This window comes from Rutidosis leptorrhynchoides, chromosome 5, assembly GCF_046630445.1.
Source record: "Rutidosis leptorrhynchoides isolate AG116_Rl617_1_P2 chromosome 5, CSIRO_AGI_Rlap_v1, whole genome shotgun sequence".
Taxonomy (NCBI): domain Eukaryota; kingdom Viridiplantae; phylum Streptophyta; class Magnoliopsida; order Asterales; family Asteraceae; genus Rutidosis; species Rutidosis leptorrhynchoides.
Genome location: NC_092337.1, coordinates 330,670,657 through 330,676,884, shown reverse-complemented (window position 1 = coordinate 330,676,884; position 6,228 = coordinate 330,670,657). Strand labels below are relative to the sequence as shown.

Genomic DNA, 6,228 nt, shown 5'->3' with positions numbered 1-6,228 from the left:
CTATTGGCTATTCGAAACGTGGGCAAAATCAGAAAAGTCTATTAATTTGATAACTTATATAATTTTTATCTTTTATAACTAATAGGATATTCAGTGAATGCACCGAGCAAAACGTTCACCATCTTTCATACGTTCGCCACCTGTAACTCGATCAAGACATCTAGCAAATATTGTCGCCGTTGATTTTTCTTTAGAATCATCATCCAGACGACCAAGTACTCTAATTCAAATTTCCGATAATCCATTTTTTGAACCCGACCTCACAATTGAGAATCCGGAGGATATTCAGGGAAATTCAGAGATCCTGAACCATTAATATTTCCTCCGGAACCACCAATCATTCAAAAGGAGATTGTCGAGGAACAACCCATTAAATCAGAATCCTCTAGTGATTCAGACTCAACAAATTCAATCATGAAAAATCTGTAACCTCTAAGTATAGAAGACTGAATGCGAGCTAAACGCACTGGCCAAGGTCATGCAATTACTAAACCAGACATTAATGCACCAGATTATGAAATCAAAGGACAAATCCTACACATGGTAACTAATCAATGTCAATTTAGTGGTGCGCCGAAGGAAGATCCAAATGAACATCTTCTAACCTTTAATAGGATCTGTACTTTATTCAAAATAAGAGAAGTGGAGGATGAACAGATATATCTCATGTTATTTCCCTGGACTTTAAAGGGAGAAGCCAAAGATTGGTTAGAATCGTTACCTGAAGGGGCGATTGATACATGTGATGTTTTAGTTGAAAATTTTCTTAAACAATTTTTTCCTGCATCAAAAGCCGTAAGACTTCAAGGAGAAATTGTTATGTTCACACAAAAGCCAAATGAAACTCTATATGAAGCATGGACAAGATTTGAAAAGTTATTGAGAGGATGTCCGCAACATGGTTTAGACACTTATCAAATAGTACAAATATTCTACCAAGGATGCGACATCACTACAAGAAAAGACATCGATATAGCAGCTGGTGGTTCCATTATGAAGAAAACCGCAACTGACGCTTACAAAATTATTGATAACACTACTTCCCACTCACATGAGTGGCACCAAGAAAAAGATATCGTTAGATCATCTAAAGCGGCTAGAGCCGATTCTAGCCATGACTTTGATTCCATTTCTGCAAAGATAGATCCTGTCGAGAGACGAATGGAAAAGATGACTAAAGATATCCACTCAATACGAATTAGTTGTGAGCATTGTGGAGGACCACATTTAACAAAAGATTGTCTCAGTATTGAACAAACAATGGAACAAAGAGAGAATGTTTCATACATGAACCAAAAGCCTGGAAATAATTATCAGAATAATTATCAACCGCCAAGACCAATCTACAATCAAAATCAGAATTATAATCGAAATGTTCCATACAACAACCAACAAGGTCCTAGTAATCAACAAGTATCTAACAATACTTACAATCAGCAAAGGCCTATTTTTCAAAACAAACCACCACAAATCGATGATAAAAAGCCAAATTTAGAAGACATGATGTCGAAGCTAGTTGAATCTCAAACGCAGTTTTTCACATCTCAGAAACAAACCAATGAACAAAATACTCAAGCATTTAGAAATCAACAAGCTTCTATTCAAAATTTGGAACAAGAAGTAAGTAACCTAGTAAGGTTAATAGGTGAAAGAAAACCGAGAAGTCTACCTAGCGATAAAAATGCTAACCCCCGGAATGAAACAGCTAAAACCATTACCGCAAGAAGTGGTATTATACTTAAACCACCTGAAATACCTGTAATTTCTGATGACACTATTCCTACTCCACAAGAACCACAACCTGATCAAGATAAGGAAACAGAACCGGTAGTTGAAAAGGTTAATGAAGATAACACAACTAAGGCTAAACCTTATGTTAAACCATACCAACCACCACTTCCTTACCCGAGTAAAATGAGAAAAGAAAGACTTGAAGCCGAGCAATCCAAATTCTTGGATATGTTTAAACAAATAAATGTTAATCTTCCTTTCATTGATGTGATTTCTGGAATGCCTAGATATGCTAAATTCTTGAAAGATCTAATCACAAATAGAAAGAAAATGGAAGAACTCTCGGCTGTTACTATGAATGCTAATTGTTCTGCAGTGCTATTGAATAAGATACCAGAAAAATTATCAGATCCAGGAAGTTTCACAATTCCATATTTTCTGGGTAGTCTTAGTTCAATAGAAGCATTGGCAGACTTAGGTGCTAGTATAAATTTAATGCCATATTCACTATACGCTAAACTAGACCTTGGAGAATTGAAACCAACACGAATAAGCATACAACTAGTCGACCGATCAGTAAAATATCCTAGAGGGATAATGGAGAACATGCTAGTTAAAGTTGGTACTTTAGTATTTCCAGTAGATTTTGTTATTCTGGACATGGAAGAAGATTCTCGAGTTCCTCTCATATTAGGAAGACCATTCTTAAACACGGCCAAAGCAATAATAGACGTGTTCGGTAAGAAATTGACCCTAAGTATAGAGGACGAGAGTGTTACCTTTTCTGTTGATAGAGCCATGCAACAACTGCAATCTACAGATGATACATGTTATTATACTCAAACCATAGATTCACATGTAGAATTGTTAGAAGAATTTCCAGAATTACAAGGAACAGGAGAATGTTCTTTAGGAGAAGGAACTGAACCAATTGATGAAACTGAAATGTTAGCTACACTTATGGCTAATAGATATGAATCAACAACAGAAGAAATTCAAATGCTAAAAGAGGAAGACAGATATCGATACAAATCATCGATAGAAGAACCACCAACATTAGAGTTAAAGCCACTTCCAAACCATCTGGAATACGCTTATTTACATGGTGAATCTGAATTACCTGTAATAATATCGTCTTCTCTTACTGAAAATGAAAAATCTCAACTCATTTCTGTGCTAAAAGCTCATAAACCAGCTATTGCATGGAAGATTCATGATATTAAAGGAATAAGTCCTTCGTATTGCACACATAAAATCCTTATGGAAGAAGGTCATAAAACGTATGTGCAGCGCCAAAGAAGACTAAATCCTAATATGCAAGATGTTGTTAAGAAAGAAATTATTAAACTGCTAGATGCAGGTTTAATTTATCCAATCTCTGATAGTCCATGGGTAAGCCCAGTTCAATGCGTACCTAAGAAGGGTGGCATGACTGTCATCACAAATGAGAAAAATGAGCTTATTCCTACTAGGACTGTAACAGGATGGCGTGTTTGTATTGATTATAGAAAATTAAATGACACCACCAGAAAAGATCACTTTCCCTTACCTTTCATTGATCAAATGTTGGAAAGATTAGCCGAAAACAGTTACTATTATTTTCTTGACGGTTTTTCCAAATATTTTTAAATTCCAATAGCACCCGAGGACCAAGAGAAAACCACATTCACGTGCCCTTATGGTACTTTTGCTTATAAACGCATGCCATTTGGACTTTGCAACGCCCCTGCAACCTTTCAAAGGTGCATGATGGCGATTTTTCACGACATAATAGAAGAATGCATGGAAGTTTTCATGGATGACTTTTCAGTCTTCGGTGAAACTTTTGAATCATGTCTAGTTAATCTTGAATTTATGCTTATTAGATGCGAACAATCAAATCTAGTTCTTAATTGGGAGAAATGCCATTTCATGGTTAAAGAAGGCATCGTTCTTGGACATAAAATTTTAAAGGAAGGAATTGAAGTGGATAGAGCTAAAGTAGATGTAATTGCTAAACTTCCACATTCCACCAATGTTAGAGGAGTTAGGAGTTTTCTAGGGCATGCCGGTTTTACCGACGTTTCATAAAAGATTTTTCTAAAATTTTCACTCCTATGAATAAACTCCTAGAAAAGAATGCTCCATTCATATTTTTAGATGAATGCATCAAATCTTTTAATATTCTTAAAGAAAAACTCACTAATGCGCCGATCATGATAACTCCAAATTGGAATCTACCGTTTGAACTGATGTGCGATGCAAGTGCTTTTGCAATGGGAGCCGTTTTAGGTCAAAGAATTGAAAAACAATTTCAACCTATTTATTATGCTAGTATGACATTACAAGGAGCACAAACAAATTACACAACTACTGAAAAAGAACTCCTTGCTATCGTCTTTGCTTTTGACAAATTTCGTTCATATCTCGTTCTAGCTAAAACGGTGGTCTATACCGACCATTCTGCTCTTAGATACCTATTTTCGAAACAAGATGCTAAACCACGATTAATCCATTGGATCTTACTCTTATAAGAGTTCGATATTGAAATCCGAGATAAAAAGGGAGCAGAAAATCTCGCAGCTAATCATCTTTCTCGTCTTGAAAATTCCGAATTAGAAGTTCTAAATGAATCGGCCATACAAGATAACTTTCCTGATTAATATCTATTGAAGATAGATTATAGTGAAATTCCATGGTTTGCAGACTATGCAAACTACTTAGTATGTGGATTCCTTGAAAAAAGATTGTCGTACCAAAAACGAAAGAAATTCTTTAGTGATATAAAACACTATTTCTGGGAAGATCCACATTTGTTTAAAAGTTGTCCCGATGGAATATTACGCCGATGCATATTCGGAGATGAAGCTAGTCAAATCTTAAACCATTGTCACACAGGACCAACAGGAGGGCATTATGGGCCTCAACTCACAGCAATAAAAGTTTACCATGCTGGATTCTATTGGCCTACAATTTTCAAAGATGCACACCTTCTTTGCAAATCCTATTATGCTTGTCAAAGGGCCGGAAAAATAAGTCAACGTGATGAAATGCCACAAAATGTCATTCAAGTATGTGAAGTATTTGACATTTGGGGTATTGACTTTATGGGTCCATTTCCAAAATCTCATAATAATCTCTACATTCTCGTTGCCATTGATTATGTATCTAAATGGGCGAAAGCACAAGCTCTTCCGACTAACGATTCACGAGTTGTAGTCAACTTTTTAAAATGTCTTTTTGCTAGGTTTGGAATACCGAAAGCTTTAATAAGTGATCGGGGTACTCATTTTTGTAATAATCAACTTGCAAAAGTTCTTAAAAGATATGGAGTAACTCATAAAATCTCAACCGCTTATCATCCACAAACAAGTGGTCAAGTTGAAAATACCAACCGAGCTTTAAAACATATTCTAGAGAAAACCGTAGGATCAAATCTGAAGGAATGGTCCATGAAATTGGAGGATGCACTCTGGGCTTTTAGAACAGCCTACAAAACTCCAATTGGAACGACACCTTTTAGACTCGTTTACGGAAAAGCATGTCACCTTCCAGTAGAAATTGAACACAAAGCATTTTGGGCTTTGAAGACATGTAATCTTGATTTGCATGAAGCCGGACGTCTACGGTTAAGTCAGATAAATGAATTAGAAGAATTAAGACATGAAGCATATGAAAATTCGTTAATCTATAAGGAAAGAACGAAGAAATAGCATGATAAAAGAATCAGAAGTTCAAAAGAATTTAAAGAAGGAGACAGAGTTCTTCTTTTCAATTCACGATTCAAGCTATTTCTTGAAAAATTGAAATCAAGATGGTCTGGACCATTCATAGTCAAAAGAGTTTTCCCGTACGGAACAGTAGAATTAATAAATTCAAATGGGATTGAATTTAAAGTTAATGGTCACAGAGTTAAACATTACATAGATAATCTAATGGAAGTTGAAGATGAAGTTAATCACAATTTCGACACCACAGCTAACTAAGTGTGGGAAGGTTCGAATCTTTTTAGGGTAATATATATTTCTGTTAGAGTTAGATATTCTGTTTTCGTGTAGTTCTCGAGAATGGAATCCGAATGGTCTTTCCCTAGCAGACCCTAAAGAACTAGTCTTCTCCCCCCATTCTGAATTTTTATTTTTTTTTAGGTTTTACGAGATGAAGAATTCCTTTGATCTGAACCATGGTCTAATGCTACACGCTATGATTACTAAACGTAATAATGACACACTTCCGAGTGAACTAGTATCATTCATAAGAGGCAAAATGGACGGAGTAAGAAAAGAACTCAGAAAAGATCATCATAAGATTCATTTGGTAAAGAAAAATCAAAATCCGCAACGAAAAGAAGAGTACGACACCTTGAAAGATGTTACAAATGCGGAAAATGGTCACACGAAGGTAAATGTTCAAATAATCAAACATATTCAAATACCGAATTTGTTACTCTATGCAGAGAAGGACCGTTTATATGTTTAGAAGAAAAGATATTGAAGATTAGAGGTTATGCTTACGTAG

General features: G+C 35.5%; 1 non-coding gene across 1 annotated transcript; it reads right to left on the bottom strand.

Annotated features, from left to right (window-relative positions):
• Positions 1 to 798: 798 nt before the first annotated feature.
• On the bottom strand, positions 799 to 905 carry LOC139851066 (small nucleolar RNA R71). Its single transcript, XR_011760429.1, has one exon. It is a non-coding gene; the product is annotated as a small nucleolar RNA R71 (small nucleolar RNA).
• Positions 906 to 6,228: the final 5,323 nt, after the last annotated feature.